This window comes from Acinonyx jubatus, chromosome D3 (genome assembly GCF_027475565.1).
Source record: "Acinonyx jubatus isolate Ajub_Pintada_27869175 chromosome D3, VMU_Ajub_asm_v1.0, whole genome shotgun sequence".
Classification (NCBI taxonomy): Eukaryota; Metazoa; Chordata; class Mammalia; order Carnivora; family Felidae; genus Acinonyx; species Acinonyx jubatus.
In genome coordinates this window covers 56,525,986-56,546,136 of record NC_069392.1, presented here as the reverse complement: position 1 = coordinate 56,546,136, position 20,151 = coordinate 56,525,986, and the positions used below count along the sequence as shown (strand labels likewise).

The window sequence follows — 20,151 nt, the reverse complement described above, 5'->3', positions numbered from 1 at the left end:
AGAACAAAAGAGAAAACAGACTGAAAAAGAAAAGGAACAGAGCCTTCGGGACATGTGGGACTATAACAAAAGATGCAGCATTCATGTCACTGGAATCCCAGAAAGAGAGCAGAAAGAGGTAAGAGCTGGAAAAAATATATGAAGAACTAATGCCTGAAAATTTCCCACATTTGGCAAGAGTCAAGAAGTTGAGAAAACCCTAAATGGGATAAACCCAAAGAAATCCATGCCAAGACACATCATAAACTTTTGAAAACTAAAGATGAAGAAAAACCTTGAAAGCAAGAGACAAGTGGCACTATTATTTAAAGGGAGGGAAATCGAATGATGATGTATTTTCATCACAGAACATGGGGGCCAGAAGGAAGTGGCACATTATTCAAATGCTAAAAGAACTGTCAACCCAGAATTCTATATCCAGCAAAAATATCCTTCAAAAATGCAGAAGAAATCAAGAAATTCTCAGAAGGACAACTAATGGAATGTAGATCTATTTTAAAAGAATGACAAAAGATTTTCTATAAAAGAAGGAAATGAAGGTAGGGATGTTGGAATATCAGGAAGGAAGAAAGAACATAACGAGGTACAAATATAGATAAATAGGCTTTCCTTCTTCTCTTAAATTTTCTAAATTATGTTTGATAGCTGAAACATAAGTTGTAACATTGTCTGATAGGGATAAAGAAGAAACTTAAAATGGAATAATTAGGGAGTAACAGCAAAAATTTTACCCATTTTTAAGTACAATCTGAAAGTATTTCTCTAAAACATGTATTTCATAATTATTTCATTAAAAAGACAGATGGCCAACATGACCTTGTTAAATATCCACAATTTCTTCACAACTCCCATCTCAATCCCTCAGGTCTGAACATTCAACGAATGTTGAATGAATGAGTGAAAGGAGTGAATGAGTGGATGCTTTCTCAGACAAATTTTTCCATCTGTGTTGCTGACTTCACTCCCTTCTAGGTTATCCAGATATTGTCATAGATATTATTTTATCTTTCTCATGATTTCAATAGCTCTTGGCTCCTTCTTATAACCCTTAAACTAAATGCATCCTACAAAAAGCCCTTCTCAGAGTGCCTTGGTGGCTCAGTTGGTTGAATAATCTGACTCTCGATTGGCTCAGGTCATGATCTCATAGTCATGAGATCAAGTCCCATGTTGGGCTCTGTGCTGAGCGTGGAATCCACTTAAGACTCTCTCTCTCTCTCTCTCTCTCTCTCTCTCTCTCTCTCTCTCTCTCAAAAAAAAAAAAAAAAAAAAAGAAAGAAAAAGAAAAGCCCACTTCAAATAATATTTTCTTCTTAAGCTGCCAACATTTCTCTCTCTTCCCCATCATTATCAACACTCTAAAAGATTTATACTTTTTGTCTCAACTTCTAACATTTCCAATTTTTTTATTTTTTTTTTTTTAGAGAGAGAGTGTGTGCAAGCAAGTGGGTGAGGGCAGAGAAAGAGAGAGAGAATACCTTAAGCAGACTCCATGCTCAGTGCAGAGCCCAACAAAGGTCTTGATCCCACAACCCTGGGATCATGACCTGAACCGAAAGCAAGAGTCAGATGCTTAACCCATTGAGCCACCCAGGTGCCTCTTCATTTCCAATTTGATTTTTGGCCCAATACTGTTGGAGGACAAGATGCTGGAGGCACCATAAGAATGTCCTGAAGGAAAGGGACAGAGCAGCAAGAAACTGAAATCAGTTTCATTCCGAGGACAGAAGGCCACCAGGACTGCTCTTTCTCTCCAAAAGGACATCATACGGGCACCAGGCCTGGGGATAAGAATGTTTTGTCTGGTGCCAGATGTACTCATGACCCAGTATGGAATACACTGCAGGTGCACAGCCCGTCAAGATGCCAAATACTATGTTGTATGTGCCTGCTGTTATCAGACAATTTGCAAAAATAAAAGAGGCTTGAGCCAGGGGACCAATGCTTTGGCTCCTGGACAGTCTAAACCCCTGCTTTCCAATTCTCTCGTCATCGCACCTTTAGGATGACCTCTCTACACAATACAATATGTTTTCCTGTCCTGTCACAGTTTTCACTGTATTCATGACAAATATCCTCTAATTTTATTAAGTACTAAATATTACAACCTGATTTGGGGTTTCCTCCTCTTTGCTGCCCATTTTCTCCCTCTTCAAAGGATCTCCTCTCCTGGTTTTTGAGTTACTGGCTCATTCTACCTTCTTACTCACTGCTCCTTTTTATTTATTTTTTCTTTTTTATTTTCTCAACAGTTTTTTAAAAATTTTTTTAATGTTTATTTATTTTTGAGAGACAGAGACAGAGACAGTGAGCATGAGCAGGGGAGGGGCAGAGAAAAAGGGAGACACAGAAACAGAAGCAGGCTCGAGGCTCCGAGCTGTCAGCACAGAGCCCTATACAGGGCTCCATCTCACCAGCCATGAGATCATGACCTAGGCCGAAGTCGGATGCCCAACCGATTGAGCCACCCAGGCGCCCCGATTGCTCCTTTTTTAATCTCTTTTACTGACTTCCCCCTTCCTTTCCTCAGCATTAAATGCAGATATTCCCTAAGATAATGTCCGAGAACTTACTGTTTTCTCTTCCTCGTCCCATGACCTTATATTCAAGAAAAGCAGTGTAATGTGAGGTTCTACAGCAGTCCCGGAACAAACAGGATCATTACCCGGAAGAGTACATATACATATTTGGCATTTATGTAGCATATAAAATGTCAATATGACAATTGTTAAAACTCCAGTTTCTCAAGTTGTTCTTAGTATTTTCAAATCATAACTGTTGGATTTTTACACTTAAATAACAAAAGCTACTGTTCCAAAAAGTTTTAACATCCTATTACTGTTTAGAGCATCATCATATTGTTGAATGATGTCACTTTATTATGAAGAAAGTGCTAATACACATCAGCTTCATTTGAAGGAAAACAAAATTTACTTTGCTAGAGAATATTGCATGATTAGTTCCTGACTTGATTACCCTCTGAAGTGAATCCACAATGACATATGGTATAATACAAAAGAATTAAGTTAGGGTTACCTATATACTATAAAAAAAGTAATCACATTGAATATATTAAGGACTTGTTATTCATCAAAATAAAATTTCTTCTCTTTTTCCAAGTGGCATCAAAAAGATTACAGTAGGGTTTAATTTTCTAACACCCAACCAAATTTTTTTCTAGTTCCATCTGTATCACTTGTATAATTGTTTAAATAAAACTTAAAAGCAATGAAAAATGCTAAATAGCTCCCCACACTAGTAAAATCACTGACATGAACTATTTATACCAACAGAATAAAGATTATAAGCACTACATTACTTTACTGGATTAATATTTTCAAAGATCAAGCAATTTATAAATATCTTTCACCTAGTTCAGGTAATGGCTCTGAAATATATAGATCATATAGAAATGACAGACTGTGTTTGAAGATATGCAGATCACCATACAGGTATCAACAGGTATTAACGCTGAGCAAGTCAAGGAAAATATCTAAGGAAGGTTTAATAATGAAAATAGCTATGTAACTAAATATTGGAAAAAAAAATTTAGTCCCTTTACTCAAGGAAAATCTGTTCTTTTATAATAGATATGTATTCAGAGTTGAATTACAGTAACTTTCATAGATGTGTTAGGTACCAATGACCTGACACTCTCTTTGAATATACAAGTTCCAAACAAACAAGGCAGGCACTCTGCACATCTTTTCCCTGAAACGTTATTAGTTCCTTCAACTCAAAAAAGGGCTTTATGTAAAGATGCCAATGGGCCATGATGCCTGTACCCAGCGAGCAGTCTGTGCAGCACTGCACCAAATCCTGACAGGACTTAGGGAAGTAAATTGGTTTTGGCAGCATTTCTAGGGATGCCTCCTGGAATAAAATTTGGGAATGTTATATTTCTAGGAAATGGTAGAGGATTTAAAAATGCAGATTTATCAATCAAAATGCCAGTGAAATCTCCCTTTTAATAAGTAGTAGGAGTCACGATGATGTAGCTGAAAACATTCATTCCCCAGAATACAGACATAACCCCTCAGCTATATGTCCCGATGTCTATCGTACACAAGAGATCGATTAGAAATGAAATGCAAGCTCCACTGGGTGGCACAAGACTAAGCCACTGGAGAGTTACTTACTCCTAAAAATTATTTTGCCTTTTGTTTTCTCATTTAAAAAAATATATTTAGATTACAAAATTAAAACAAATAAAAGTAACACTGCATAATTTAGCTGTCGTTTTCTACCAAATTGCTTATAACCGTAACCATAAAATGATAATAATCTACCATATGTGCAGCTGCAACACTAAGAAAAGCACTGGTCAGTGCTATTGCGAAACATGAACCTACTACCCCCCCTGGTGCCTGTGCAACTGAATTGCAATAAAATAAAAAGTTTCATTTCTCCAAGTGGGAAATTTCATATATGGTCAGTTCTGCTACAACATTTGTTTTGAAAACATATAAAATTTTAAGTGCATTTGATATATTGGAAATAATCTGAGCACAAGGTGAATATTACCCATGAGAAACACTAAATACAGGCAAAAAACAGCACCCAGCTGACCCCAGCCCATTATGAATACACAAAACACACCCAAAAGCCACACACCTCAGACATCTACTAGCTAGGTGGTGCTAGGGGCCACACCCCCCTGCAGCTAGTGTTACAACTTTCCATCCAATCTCCTTAGAACGGCTCCACCCTCAGTTATAGACCTTTATAAAAATTCAGGAGGGAAAAAATACATATATATATATATATAGCTACTTTTCCCATTCAAGCTATTAATCATACCAAATAATTTGTGCCCCTGCTCTAATCTGACAACCAAATTCTTCCCAGAAGTCTGAGGTGAGAAAAGGTCCAAGTGACTCAAAAAAACACCTTGTTTTGCATTCATGTCATTCAAAACTTGAATAAGCCAAAAAGTTACATAAGAAAAATAAGCAATCCATTAAGGAGCCCAGGGTTCAAGGGAACACAAACATCCCAGAGAGATGCTGTCATCAAGATAAATGCAGTTTTCTTACAGGTTTTCCATACCAGCACTGGGTTTAGATAAGGGGAAGCCAGGATAAAACCTTCAGGAATTCACAATCCTTCACTTAGTTAACACTCTTGCTTACGACTAATATTTTACAATCACAGCAAGTTTCACCAAGTGCATCCCTTCCTTATCAGAGTACATCGCAACAGCTGCAGTTGGTCTACCCTGGGTTTCACTTTTCCACTTTATCAACCTGTTGTATATAGAGAAAAACTTGCTGTTAGGCAGGAAGTCTAATAGTGTGGTCCATGGACACCAGCATCAGTATCACCTGGGACCTTACAAGTATTGCAAAATCCTGGGTCCCTTTCCAGATATGGATATCAGGGTCTACACTTTATTAAGCTGCCCGGGTAACGAATGTACATATTAAAGTCTGAGAACCACTGATCTAAACTACTGTGAGGAAGTTCCAGGCTCCATTTCTGCCCATCTTGCACTTCTACAGAGTTAAGAAAAAGAGCTTTCCTGCCACCAAAGTCATGGCTCTTTTATAGCAAATTAATCAGAATGTTTTTTTTTTTAAATACTTGCTGCTATTTTGTTAGTTTTTCTAGCCTTGTTAGAACACAATCTGTTTGGATTACAATAAATAAGGATGGATAAAATGGATCACAAGAGGTATGTGGGATAAAACTGATTAAATATGACTAAATATTAATTCCTCAAAAGGCAAAATTTCATATATAAGTATATATAAAATATAAAACATGTTTTTTCACATATAGATGCAAAACAGCAGACATCTGTGCAACAGAAACCTTAGCAATTCATGTTTATGTTACATGCCTAGGACGTATTTCATTAATTCAAGAAACATTTTTAAAAACTAGAGAGAGTTGGTATTTTCTTCTTCAATTGGACATAACACCTGAGTGTCTTGGTTACAATGAATTAAAAATTATAGAAAAAAAGGTTTAATGATGACAGCTTTATAAGATTTGGTATGACGGGACTATCACAGAGTTTTACTAAAAACTATTATACACCTCATTAGAACATGCATATTGTCATAACATTTTAAATGCCAAACCAGAAATTCCCTAGTAACATGACCCTTATTCTCTCAAGCTATCTTCCCTGATCTCTTAACATGCACACACAGAGCATATACTTAACAGACTAGCCTGGCTGCTCTATTAGGACAGGGAGCTGCACAGGTGCTGAGGGATACACCCTCCACTCTCTTTTTTGTGGGTGTGCTTTATATAATTAAAATATGTTTGATGTATAACCCTGTGTAAATTTTTTTATTGAAATATATTTGACACCTTATGCTCTGTCAGTTTAAGGTGTACAGCATGTTAACTTGATACATTTATATACTGCACCTCTATCACATCACATAATTATCATTACTAATTTGTGGGGGGAATAATTAAAATCTAGTCTCTTAGCAAGTTTGGTGATATAATATCATGCTGTTGTCTATATTCACTGTTCATTAGATCTCCAGGACTTATGTATCTACTAGTTCTAAGTTTTCCTATCTCTTTGGTCTGTTTCTTACAAGTGGTTCTGTGTATGCTGCAGAATCCTTAGAAAGGATGAGCGCTTCCCCCCAAAAATCCCATATACAACAATAACAACAAAACCAATGAAACAAAGTCTAAGAGCAACCCAACCCAACCTAAACCAAGCCCAAATCCTCACTAATGAACTACATGGTTCCAGATACCATCAGGTATTAGATGGCCATATGTTATCTGGGATGGCCAAGATGGCATTATCTGGGCGCTTTTCATGAAAGAGGAAAACACCCTTTTCCTTAAGGTATAAACTGAAAAGCCTTACCAAAAGAGCTCCAGATTTGCTGTTTTATTAAATTACTTCAGGTCTGGGTAAATGGGGAAAGGAAAAAAAGGGAAGAAAAGTGTAGAGTAAAGGAAAATAACAACAAGGAAGAAAATACGTATCCTCAGGTAAAAAGACTGACCGAAAAGATTAGAAACAAAAATGCAAAAATAAATTTCTTACTTCACTACTTTTCCTTTACTCAGAAAGCTAAAAATACAAAATCTTGAAGTGAAATGTTGAAATTCTGAACACAAGTATTCAAGATCAGAATCAGCAAGACAGGAAAAACAAAATCAACAACTGTGTTGGGTGATAAAAGCACAAAAATAGAGATGAGGACATAAAAGGGAGACCTGTTTTGATCTAGAGATATTATTTTGGGTAGATGATTTCCACCCAAACTTTGCCAAACTTCTTCCTCTAAAGTGCCAGATACTGTTTCAGTCTTGTGGGTCATATAGTCTCCTGCAAACTCTGTCACTGCAATACAAAAGTAGCCATAGACAATATATAACCAAACAAGCATGACTGTGTTCCAATAAAACTCTATTTACAAAAGTAGGCAGTATACTGGATTTTAGGCTGTACTTTGCAACCTCTGTTATAGCCTAGCTGAGAGCTAGAAAGACTATGGCTGTACCTTTCCTGGGGTTTTATGAAAAATAGATTTAAACGATGATGAGTGAGAATCACTTGACCTTCAGCAAGAAAGTGGTCTCTAAGAGCACTGTGACTGGTTTTAAGAGAGATTAGCTCTTTGAAAACTAACCTTGACTAATTTTTAAAAAAAAGCTCATATTATTACACAGCTTATTTTATCATATTGCAATGACATATAATTTTCCTCTCTAAGCTTCATCCTTGTTACTATCATTGATTTTTAAACAAAGAAACAATTCTCCACTGGAAGTGCTACCCAGGGCAATTAAGCAAGAAAAAGAAATAAAAGGCATCCAAATAAGAAAGGAAGAAGTAAACTGTCTCTATTTGCAGATAACATATATAACTATATATAACTATATACATAGCTATATATATGTAGTTATATATATGCCTATAAATTCCACTAAAACACTGTCTGAATAAACAAATTCAGTAAAGTTGAAGAATAAAAAAGTCATATATAAAAATCAGTTGCGATTCTAAACACCAACAAGAAACTATCAGAAAGATAAGTAAAACAGTCTCATTTCTGTAGCATCAAAAATAAAATATTTAAATATTTAGAAATAAATATAACCAAGGTGAAAAATATATACACTGAAAACTGTAAGACAGTGATGAAAGAAATTGAAGAGAACACAAATAAATGGAAATGAAAATACCCTTAACAGCCAAAACAATCTTGAAAAAGAACAAAGCTGGAGGCAGCATATTCCCTGATTTCAAACTGTGTTACAAAGCTATAGTAATCAAAACAGTATGGAATTGGCATAAAAACAGACACATAGATCTATGAAACAGAATAGAGAGCCCAGAAATAAACCCACACACATATGGTTGATTAATTTATGACAAAGGAGCCAAGGATATAAGGATATACAATGGGGAAAGGACAGCCTTTTCAATAAATGGTGATGGGAAGCTGGATAGCCACATGCAAAAGAAAGAAACTGAACCACCACCTTATACCTTACACAAAAGTCAACTCAAAATGGATTAAAGACTTGAACATAAGACCTAAGACCATAAACTCTTACAAGAAAATACAGGGGGTGAGCAACTTGACAGCCAGTCTTGGTGATAATGTTTTGGATTGAACATCAAAAGCAACGGTAATAAAAGCAAAAAATAAACAAGTGGGATTACATCAAACTAAAAAGCTTCTGCACAGCAAAAGAAATCATCAACAAAATAAAAAGGCACCTATGGAATGAAAGAAAATATTTGGAATTTGAAACCAGTTCCAATCTCATAGCAAGGTTTCATCTTCTAATTCTAGAAGCAAAAAGCACATAAATATGGAGAACCTCAATTGTGTTTCTTTGTTTCTTACCTCAGTGCAAATTTGCTGTTCCCATATGTGCTGCTGAATTTTGTTTCTCTTTCAGAGCTTTAGGTAATTATAGTAAATGCCAGTTACAGAAATACTTAAATAAAATATCAAACTTCCAATGCAAATCAAAGGATTGATCACTGCAAATGTTCATGGTCACTGAGGTGGTCTGTGTCATAAATACAATAGAAACATCATCATATGCTTACTTTCAATAAAAACTTACTTCTTTTGTTCATATTATATATTTTTTCCTCTATGCTCCATTGAAGATGTAAAATAAACTGACAGAGGAGGTTGAATCACAGATAGAATGTAGGAAAATAGGCTTTTACATTTAAGTGCACATGGCTTAAATCTTTTATAACTGATTTTGTTAAATTATACATCACACTTTCTGTGTAACATAATATGCAAGGTGAAATTCTATGGAGCAAAAAACATTCTTATGGAGAATATATAAAACATATAAATAAAATGTTAAATGTTAAAACAAAACTAACATTTAAGAAAATAAAATAGCTAGACTATTTTGGTAATCCTCAAAAATTTACACTGTAGCATATATTCCCTAGAGCAAAGAAAGCAAAAACATCACAAAATAGCAAATTACTGACTACTTTGTTTCTGGCTTAAAATAAAAGCTGGAAAATAAATTAATATTTCACAATTCTAAAAGTCAGAAAAAAATCTTCAAATATGTGCTAGGGCAGAGTTATCTCAAGAGTGAGGCAACTAGAATGAGAAATCCTCACCACTTGCAAAGACAAAGGTCAGGATGCCTTGAACTATCTTCGTAAATACAACTCCTCCTTGAAGACTTCTTTATTGTTTGGAGATTTTGCCCATTTGTTTTTTCAAATGTTGGGTCAAAGGAAGAGAAATCCATGGTACCAACCTCCATGATAGCCCTAACTTGGGGGATACATGCTACCAATGGAGAAATATACTAAATGGCATAAACATAAAGACATTATTATGCAGCAGAGCCTGGTAACTATGGCAAAGTGTAGGGCACTGTCCTGGGACATTTTTTTCTTTTCTTTTTTTTTTTACTTTAACACTCACAATTATTGTGAGTTGCTATGGAATTATGTGGAATTGTTATAGCATCTAAGCTACACCATAATATTCTGATTAATTTTGAATGGCATACTCTTTATTCATCTTGTATTTAAAGTACAAAAAGAATTAAGGCAAAAATGAGTCGCCATTGCTTTGATCTGATTTAATCCAAAAGTAGAACACTAATTAAAAAGTGGATTCTACAACTAAGTGCCGAGTGCGGCAGGAGACCCATTTTTCTAACACTACAGAATCAAAGCATCTTGATGCACAACTAACTACATCACACAGCACACTTTATACCATCTCTCTGTGGTATGCAAAATGCCTATTAAAGAGTATGTTCCACTCATTTCAGCATTGCTGCTTTTATTTTTTAAATTATTTTTAAAACTATTAGTTTAAATGGTTTTTAAAACTACTACTACTTTAATTTTTTTTAATTTTTTAATGTTTATTTATTTGTGAGAGAGAGAGAGACAGACAGACAGAGTGTGAGCGGGGAAGGGGCAGAGAGAGAGGGAGGCACAGAATCTGAAGCAGGCTCCAGGCTCTGAGCTGTCAGCACAGAGCCTGACGTGGGGCTCGAACTCACGAACTGTGAGATCATGATCTGAGCCGAAGTCAGAAGTTTAACCGACTGAGCCACCCAGGCACCCCTACTTTAAATTATTTTTAAACTAATACTATTAGATTCACAATGAGAAAAGGCAGTTCTACAGGTGAATTATTTCTTCTTAGAACTATTTAACTCATGTGTAAAAGATACATCATGGTTAGAAGGGAGATCCACCCTGCCTAGAATGTAGAAAGTCTCTAGAGAATGTCACTCCCACACTAACAATGAGAAAGAGCCAGACAATGTCTAGGATATAGCTTTTGTGGGCCCATAAAGGTTTAGGTCACAAGACAATCAGGTGAACTGAATTCTAAGAGGTAACAAACCTCTCTAAGGAGACACAGGATACAGAGGATACACACAGGATACACAGGATACAGAGACACAGAGCCCAGAGGAAGCAGTGGTCATCATAAAAGGCAGAGAAGAAGAAGACACCTAACAATTGTAGCAAATTATTAAAGGCTGCGTGTGGGCTAGTGTGATAGTTTACACATTTCTGGGAACATCAGAGACAAGAAGAGTAGGCACTAACTCACTTATAAGAAATAATAACAGAGCTAGAGACCTAAGAGAATCCCATTAGTGGTGCAAACTGCTCACTTCTTGGATCCTTCTCTCATGGAAAGCAAAAGCTAGAAGCTTCTACGAGAAAGAAGGTCAGGAAACATTCCCAGGGACTAGGAACACTAGGAAAAGCCTGCCAGTACCCCAGAATCCACACCAAGTACAAGGTAGCAGAAGGCCACCACTGGAGACACTGAAGAGTGTGGTGCAGCAAGGAGAACTACAGTAAAAATAAAACCCACATCCAATTCAACTACTGGTGAGAATGACTCAAAGTGCACACTAGTTGCCTGCCTGACAGAGGAGAGAGGTGCCCAAGTCCGATGTAAATACTATTTATCTCAGTCTCTACTGTTCTTTAACAGTGTCTAAGTAAGAAATAAAGAATCCCTTTTGATGACCTTACCAACAGACTGGATACAGCACAGGAAACAAGCAACTTGAAAGTAAGGCAGCAGAAATTATCTGAAATGAAACACAAAGAAGATAAAAAGAACAAAGCATCCCCTATCTGTAGAGCCACATCAAACATGTATGATCAGAATCCCAGAGAGAGATTAAGAGAGAGAAGGGAGATGGAAGGAATATCCGAAGAGAAAACAAGTAAGAATTTTGCAAAATTAATGAAACACAGCAAACCATGGGCAAAGAAGCTCAAAGAACTCCAAGCAGGACACACACACACACACACACACACACACACACACACACACACACTCCTAGACTTATCATAGTCAAACTGCTGAAAGTGAAAGCCAAAGAGAAAATCTTAAAGACAGCAGGAAAAAAAGCAAAAACATTTTTTAAAGTACTGAAACAAAAGCATATTACAATAGCAACAATTTCACATTTGTCACCTGATAATTACAAATAATAAAAACAGGTATAACTAACACTTACTGAGCACTTGTTACATGTGAGGCACTGTTCCTAAGTATCACAAAACCTTATGAAGTACAATTAACATTTTATTTTACAGATGAAGAAGCTGAGACACAAAGAGGTTAAGTATATTGCTCAGGATCACACAGTTAGAATCTGTGGGACCAGGGTTCAAACCAGGAGTGTGGCACCATGGTCCCTACTCTTAATCCCTACGCCCTTCTGTTTTGGTCAAGACTTTTATTTCCATCGCATTAGGGTACCACAAACAACAATAATTAACACGCCACCTCCATCACCATACTCGGCCTGCCCCACCTGTGCTCCTAAAAGAGAAAGCAACACCACTGTAAGAATAGAAACTTCCTCTGGCACTACTGGGTTGGCAGTGCATGGTATGTCGTTTTTACAACTCTTTCTGAATTAGATAGATATTTCTAAGCAACAAAAAATCTAACTGTATCAGGTGAATATACTTTTGTGCTGAATTACACCTATTGTTCTTACGAGGGCACTCCCACTGAGAACCACTTCTCTCCTTTCTCTCCTTAAAGCACAGTGAACATAATCACATTACAGGAAAAGTTATTACTACTTCTAAATGGTCTCTGCTCACAGCAGGCAGTCTCCAGGCTACAGTTTTGTCACAGTGTTATGATTAATTAATTTATTTTTAATAAGTATTTTATTTTAGAATAACTTCAGATTTACAGAGAAGTTGCAAAGCTACTACAGAGAGCTCCCACAGACGTCTCATCCAGCTTTCCCTATTGTTAATACTTTACATTCCCATGGTACATTTGTCACACCCAGGACACCAACGTTGTTATGCGGCTATTAACCCCACTCCAGACTTGGTTCAGATTTCACGAATTTTCCATTACGGTCCCTTTTCTGTTTCACAATCCAGCTGGCAGCGCATTCAGTTACTCTGTCAGTGTCCTCTGGCCTGTGACGCTTTCTCAGTCTTTCCTTGTTATTCATGACCTTGATAATTTAGAGGAATACCGTCCAGTATTTTTGTAGCATGCTTCTCCACTTAAGCTTGCCTGGTGTTTTTCTCAGGCCTAGAGCGGGCTGTGGATTTTTGAAGAGAACACCACGGAGGTGCCACTGTCATCTCCTCACACAGCAGGGGCACGTGACAGCCACAAGACACCGCTGACACGAAGCCTAATCACTCGGTGAAGGTGGCGTGTACCAGGTTTCTCTGCTGTAAAGTCATTATCTTTCCCTCTCCACATGCTATTCTTTTAGTGTAAATAACTAAATATGGCCCACTCTCAGGAGTACAGATTGAGAGTGAAACTCCATCTTCTGAAAGGATAAATATGTATGTTTATTACTTGAATTTCTTCCATAAGAAAGAGTTGTCTCTTCTCCCTGATTTAACTAATTTATGTTGACACTGTTGTTTAATATTAGGTGGACACAAAAGGGTCACGTAAATGTTTGTTGCTGAGATTTCACTCTCTCAAAGACAATAAACAAGTCCCTAGCCCACTCTTCAGCCCCACTTGACTGAAAAGAAACAAATTTAAAGCATCTCAGTTGAGTAAACAATTTTGCCCAACGTACCTGCATAAAAGTAACCTTAGGAAAAGAAGCAAAGTTCATCCAAGGTATACTGTGAATGGAGGAACGTGGAACAGGACTTGGTCTTTGCATGTTCAACCAAAGTGTCTCTCTCTCTCTCTGTCTCTGTCTCTATCTCTGTCTCTCTCTCCATCCCTCTCCTCCTCCCTCCCTCTGAGGTAGAAGGTGAGTGGTATGGAAGGAAGAAAACAAAATGAGTGAAATTAATGTTCTCCTTTCCTATTAGTAACACAAAGATGCCTGGTACTGTCATCTGCTATTAGAAATAACATCTCTAGGGGCCATGGAAGACATGATAACCAGATATGTTAAAAGACTTTCCAATTATTCTTGGTTAGGCTATAAATAATTTCTCATTTCCCAGATAATCTGTCCCCCATCCAATCAGCTCCCATGAAACTGAACCCCTTGAGCAGGGAGCTCACCTCATTAGTTAGTTTGAACACATCTAAGGAACAGAGATCTATTTGTGCAGTACAAAAAAGGCCCCAAACTTATTTAATGTATTCTAGATCTACGCAGGAAGAAGGTATATAACCAATGGCCTATAAAACACAGTATTCTATTTCTTTCCCTCATCTGGCCCAGCTCCTCCTCTTTCTTGGCTCACACCTCCACTGTTCATACAACTGTAATGTGTCCTCTGTAATCCCATATTCTACCAAGATATGTCTTTATGTCTTTTGTCTTTAAAATCCTCTCTCCTGTTTGCTTATAGATTTCACTTAAAAGTAACCATAAGTCTCTAAACTTGAAGCAAAACTTCAGATTTTAAAAAATATTTTTCTCTTATTCTCTCACTTGACTTTTATAATAATAAAAACACCATGGTGTGTTATCATTTACAAATAAGTAAGGGTCACTGACATGACTGAAGGCCATATCAGTTCTGGCACTCCCGAGGACCCTTTACAGATTCAACACAAATGAAGGTCTGAATTCACCTGGTAGTTCAGCAAATCGCAGTTCCTAAAGGTTCCCAATGACTTCTGTTCCACAAATCCAATATGTACTTTATGATCCTCTTATATGACTTCTCCGGATCCGTGACTTCCTTGAAGTATTATCTTCCTTCAGCTCTTTTGGCACAATTCTTTATTAATACTATACCTTTTTTCCTAGCTATTCTTTCTCCTCCTCCTCCTTCTAAGGCCCTATCTTTCTACACTTAATAAATGTTAGGGTCTGTCTGTAGCTTTTCTCTTTCTGTGTTACACATTTTTCCCGGGCAATCTCGTCCAAACTTTAAGCTTCACAAACCAATTATACTCCGGCGATTCCCAGAAACACATATTTGGTCCTGAATTTTATTCTCACCTCCAGACTCTATTAAATTGAGCCTATCTCCAAAGCGAATGTAGCCAAAACCAGTCACAATCCTTTTCTCTTTTTAAAACCTGCGTTTCCCCATTTATGTCCTATACCATCTACTTAAATGACCAATCCAGAAATGACAGCCATCTAGATGCTGTTCGCTCCCACAACAAATCCTCAGACCTATCTCTAAATAGCTTTCAAGTCTGCCTTCATTGTATCCTCATGACCTCTGATTTAGCTCAGTCTTCAGCATCTTTCTCATCTGGACTGCTGATCTACTATACAATAAGCTTCTGAACACTAATTTCACCCTTTCAATCCACTTTTTCTCTTGCTGCTACAAAGATTCTTTAAAAACACTAATCAGATCAATTCATCAGCCCCTATCTTCAACAATCAAAACTAAACACTCCTTACCCCCACTCCCCAACCGCAGCCGGCTCAAATCTCACAGGGTGAGTCCAACCTCTTTGCCAAGATTTGAACTAAGCTTACTCTTGCAGCATCATTTCCTTTCACCTGGCCTTTGCAACTTCCATGTCAACACTGCAACCTACACTCGCAGTAAATCAGATTCCTGAAGTTTCCTAAACACATTATGACAGTGTTGTCCAACAGAACTTTCTGTGATGATGTAAATGTTCTATGCCCATTCTATACGATACCAGTCATAGGTGGGTAATTGGGAACTTAAAAGTTGGCAAATGTGACTAAGGTACTAAAGTTTTTATTTTATTCAATTCTAATTAATTTAAATTTAAATTTAAAATGTCACATGTAGTCGCTAGTGGCTACCATATTACACAATGCAGCTCTATGCTCTCTGCATCTTGAAATACGTCCCCCTGTCTAGAATGTTCCTTTCTTTACCCTTTACTCACTGGCATGCGTATCTACATTTATTACTTTAAATTCTTCTATAAGAAAGAGTTATTTCCTCTCCCTGATTTGACTAATTTATGCTAAAGCTATTGTTTAATATGAGGTGGGCACCAAAGGGTCACGTAAATGAATTTTCTATTCATCTTTCAAGTCTCAACTCATGACTATTTTATATAAAGTCTTCGTTGCCCCCATCAACTCCTACAACAGCTTATACATAAGGAAAAAAAAAGTTACCATTTATCATATTGTGGTCATTCTTTCAAGAAATATTTACCGAGGGTCTGTTATCTATTAAATGTTGTCCAAGCCACTGATTCACAAAGAGGAAGTCACAATTTTGTAATAAGAAATTTATTACTTATTAGGACAGCCATTGTGCATGAGGTGCTACCTGGAAGTATCTACCTAGACTGTTCTCTGAACAATGTTTTATATCTTGATGCTTTTTCACATGCTTTCCCTTTTGTCTGGCACTCCCTTATTTGCCTTCAGTACTTGATTAATTCTTCTGTGGTTTATGATTCGGAGCTAAAGTCACTTCCTCTGAGAAGTCTTCCTTGATCCTTGGTTAACCTCTCCTCTGTGCTCTGAACTCTTACCCTACAAATATCTCTATCATACACTTATCATTCCGCATCATAAATATATGGTTTGTTCCCCCATACAGTGTGTAAGCCAGTGCCTAGTATAAAGCTGGCACTCAAAAACAGTTTGCAAAATATGTGTTATATAATAAACAATAGAGATTATCAATTAACATTATTCTTTGACTTCTGTCAATAATATACATACAACTGTGACTTTTTACCTAAGCCTTATAAGCAAATTCATATTCTGAAAGACCTATATGCAAGTCAAAATGAGCACATCTAAACCTTATTTAACTTATCCAAGAAACTACCTGAGCCTTGTCCTGAGTCCCTGCCTCTTCAGGGGACCAATACCTACAAGGAAAAAAAAGGTTTTAAACATTTTGAAACCAGGTAGAATAATGTTACACATGGTTCACTTTTACTCAAAACACTATAATCCCCTACTGCTAGTAATCATGCACTATCTCTCCTCTTAAATCAAACTAAACAACTTAAGAATTATGTGATGGGCATTTTATAATTTAGAAATAAAATAAAATAAATGACAACAAAACAACAGAAAAAATTCCATAGGGGTAATAAAAGTGTCCCACCAAAAAAAAAAAAAAAAAAAAAAAAAAGGATTTGTTGCACTGAACTATTAAAGTTCTATATATGCACGAAAATAAAGAATCCTAAATCAGCCTAAAATCAGCCTAAAATGATTTAGAGTTATACTTCTAAAAGTTTTTTTTTAAGTTTATTTATTTTGAGAGAGAAAGAGAACATGAGTGGCGGTGGGGTGGAGAGAGAGAGAGAGGAGAGAGAGAGAGCAGGCTCCACACTGTCAGCATGGAGCCCGATGTGGGGCTTGAACTCATGAACCATGAGATCATGATCTGAGCTGAAATCAAGAGTTGGATGCTTAACCAACTGAGCCACCCAGGTGCCCCTAGACTTCTACTTCTAACTTGTAATCTTGCTTCAAATTTTAAGTGGAAAAGTATAATCTTCCTATTTAAGCATGAGGGTAAATACTTTGTAAATGCCCTAAAACAGGTTGATGAAATTCTATTCTATTTCTGGTTGCTAGAGAAAGTTGTAAGGAAGGGATATTACATTTTGTCATTGTTTTTCATCTTTTGAGATAATCGCATAGTTTTTTTTTTGGTATCAGTTAATATGGTGAATTACACTAACTGATTTTGAATGTTAAACCAATCTTGCATTTTAGAAAAATTTTGGTCGTGATATATGATGGACTTTTATATTTTTGGATTTGATTTGCAAATATTCTGTTGAGAATTACTACATCTATATTAACAAGGGATACTGGATTGCAATTTATTTTTCTTGTAGTATCTTTGGCAGTTTTGCTATTAGGATATGCACGTAATGAGTTATCTGTTCCTTTTCAATTTTCAGAAACAGTTTGTGTAGGACTATGTGCAAGATGGAGGCCTGATTCACTTAAAACTCGCACATTTCCAGAAAAGCCTGATTTTCTGACTGGCCCTTAGCTAGCTCTTGGGAACTGAAATCTTAGAATGTACCAATAAAAACTGTTTTGCACATGTGAACTGCACTTACCAATCTATCTGTCTACATACTTTGTGCAAGCAAGGTGAACACCTGCTTTTGGTAACTATAGTTGGCCCATGCAGGCAGTATGTGACTGATCCCTAGTAAAAACCCTCAATTATTAGGCTCAAGAAAGTTTCTCTGTTAGACAACATTTACACGTATTGCTGTAATTCACTGCTGGTAAATTAAGTGCATCCTCTGGGACACCAATGGGTGAGGACTCTTGGAAACTGATACCTGTTTTTTTCCATACTTTGTCTATAGGACCTCTTTCTCTTTTGTTGATTTTGCTGCATATCCTTTTGTTGTTAAAAAAAAAAATGTAGCTATGAGTAAAATGATTTCTGAGTCCTGCGGATCCTTCTAGCTAATCACTATCCCTGGAGATAGTCCTGGGGAGCCCCAACTCAGTGTGACACTGGGGACCATCAGTGAAGACCAGTATTATTTTTACTTAAATGCTTGGCATTATTCACCAATGGAGCCATCTGGGGTTGAAATTTTCTTTGAGGAAAGTTTTTTGTTTCCCCCTTAATTAACAGACTTTATTTGTTAGAGCAATTTTACATTTATAGAAAATTTGAGCATAAAGCATAGAGAGCTCCTGTATAGCATTGCCCCCCAACATCTCTCCCTATTGTTAATAACATGCACTAGTGTGGTACAGTTTTTACAATTCATGGGTGAATCTTGAAACATTATCACTAAGGTTGATAGTTTACATTAGGGTTCACTGTGTTGTACAGGTCTGTGGGATTTGACAAATGCATAACATCAAGTACCCACCATTACAATATCATACAGAATTCTTTCACTGCCCTAAAAATGTGCTCAGAGCGCCTAGTGGCTCAGTCAGCTAAGCATGCATCTCTTGATTTTGGCTCAGGTCAGGATCTCATGGTTTGTGAGTTCGAGTCCTGCATCGGGCTCTGCACTGACAGTGTGGACCCTGCTTGGAATTCTCTCTCTCCTTCTCTCTCTGCCTTTCCCCTGCTCTCTCTCTCTCTCAAAATAAATAAAGATTTTTAAAAATCCCCTTTGCTCTACCTATTCACCTTCTCCTCTTTCCCTCACTCCAAGTCTGCTGGCAACCACAAATCTTTTTACTATCTCTATAGTTTTGCCTTTTCCAGAACTCATGTACTTGGAATCAGACAATATGAAGCCTCTACAGATTGCCTTCTCACTTAGCAGTATTTATTTAAAGTTCCTCAATGTCTAAGGCCTGATAGCTCCTTTATCGCTGAATAATATTCCACAGTATGGATGCATGACAATTTGTTTATCCATTCACCTATTAAAGGACATCTTCATTGCTTTCAGATTGTGGCAATTATGAATAAAGCTGTAATAAACATTTGTGCACAGGTTTTTGTACAGATATATTCTTAGTGCATTTAGATAAATAGCAAGCGGTACGATTGTTGAATCATATTTTAAGACTGTTCAGCTTTTTAAGAACCTGCCAAAGTGGTTGCACCAGTTTGCGCTCCACCAGCAAAATTAGAGTTCCTGTTGCTCCACACCCTCATCAGCATACGGCATTGTCCGTGTTTTTTATTTTAGTCATTAAAATGTGTACAGCAGCATCTCATTGTTGTTTAAACCTGAAATTTCCTAGTAACATGTTATATTGAGCATCTTTCCATATGCTTATTTGCCATCAGTATTATCATCTTTGGTGAGGTGTCTGTTCATATCTTTTGCTCATTTTTAAAGAATTGGGCTGTTAGTTTTCTTATTATTGAGTTTTAAGAGTTCTTTGTATATTTGGGATATAAGTCCCTTACCAGAAAATGTGTTTTGCAAAGATTTTTCTCCCAATCTATGGCCTAGCTCTTCCTTCTCCTAAGTGTTTTGCATAGAGAACTTTTCCACTTTAATAAAATCCTACTTATTAATTTTTCTTTCATGGATTGTGCTATTGGTGTTCTATCTCAAAAATCACTACCAAACCCAAGGTTACCTACACTTTCTCCTCTCTTCTAGAAGTGTTATAGTTTAGCATCTTATATTGAGGTCTATGATCCATTTGCAGTTAATTTTTAGGAAAGTGTAAAGTCTGTGTCTAGATTCATTGTTTTGTATGTGGATTATTGCATGTGGATTATCCAGTTATTCCAGTGCCATTTGTTGAAAAGAGTATCCTTTCTCCATTGAATTATATTTGCTCCTTTCTCAAAGATCAGTTCACTATATTTGTGTGGGTCTATTTCTG

At 36.7% G+C, this 20,151-nt stretch overlaps 1 protein-coding gene and 1 long non-coding RNA gene across 13 annotated transcripts in view; one reads left to right on the top strand and one right to left on the bottom strand.

Annotated features, from left to right (window-relative positions):
• The window catches only part of KIAA1328 (KIAA1328 ortholog), a 355,545-nt gene that overhangs the window by 246,291 nt on the left and 89,103 nt on the right, over window positions 1-20,151 (bottom strand). The gene's annotated exons all lie outside the window — the stretch shown is intronic.
• LOC128312513 (uncharacterized) overlaps window positions 15,307-20,151 on the top strand; it is a 93,520-nt gene continuing 88,675 nt past the window's right edge. Inside the window, exon 1 of one of the 3 annotated variants that reach the window (XR_008291913.1) lies at window positions 15,307-15,607. This is a non-coding gene — a long non-coding RNA (uncharacterized LOC128312513). The remainder of the gene's footprint in view (window positions 15,608-20,151) is intronic. The other 2 variants (XR_008291912.1, XR_008291911.1) reach the window with 2 other exon arrangements.